This window comes from Arachis ipaensis, chromosome B03 (genome assembly GCF_000816755.2).
Source record: "Arachis ipaensis cultivar K30076 chromosome B03, Araip1.1, whole genome shotgun sequence".
NCBI classification, from domain to species: Eukaryota; Viridiplantae; Streptophyta; class Magnoliopsida; order Fabales; family Fabaceae; genus Arachis; species Arachis ipaensis.
The window spans coordinates 126,484,116-126,484,362 of NC_029787.2; positions in this window are offsets into that span (position 1 = coordinate 126,484,116).

Sequence of the window (247 nt, forward strand, 5' to 3'; positions counted from 1 at the left end):
TTTTATATACAAATTAAATTCGAAGTAATGTAAAGTCTTGAGAATTTTTTTTTTAATATTAAGTTTAGACGAGTGTTATCTTTAATTAAAAATGATTCATTATGTGTGTTATACTAAAATGTGAGGGTATAACAACTTTAGTTTCTTTTTAAATTTGTTAAAATAACAAAATGACGATGTCGTTTTCTATTTTCATAACAAAGAAAAATAAAATGACGATAGCATTTTTATTTTAATAATTTTTAAA